Raw genomic sequence first — 350 nt, 5'->3', positions numbered from 1 at the left:
GATCTTGCTTGGAACTTGTCTCTCGGTTTACCTTAATTTTCAAATGTGACACAAGTGTGAGCTCTGTCTGCTCTGAGGAACCTGACACTGGTAATTTATTGACCCAGATCACCAGATAGCAATTTCCTGCCTGCAAACAGTCAATTAACAAGAATTTATTAAGTGGTTACTATATACCAGGCACTTTGCTAAACACCTAGGTTACAAAGGAAGGCAAAAAACAATCCCTTCTCTCTAAAAAGCTCACAGTCTGATGAGATGGACAACACACAAACAATTACATATAAACATGATATAGATGGGATAAATTAGATAAATCAATAGAGGGGAAGGCAGTAGCATGGCGGGGG

Source organism: Petaurus breviceps, unplaced genomic scaffold (genome assembly GCF_028583685.1).
Source record: "Petaurus breviceps papuanus isolate PSGF00001 unplaced genomic scaffold, PetGlider_PUasm1.0 180, whole genome shotgun sequence".
NCBI classification, from domain to species: Eukaryota; Metazoa; Chordata; class Mammalia; order Diprotodontia; family Petauridae; genus Petaurus; species Petaurus breviceps.
The sequence above is the reverse complement of the archived record's forward strand: the minus strand, read 5'-3'. Positions refer to the sequence as shown.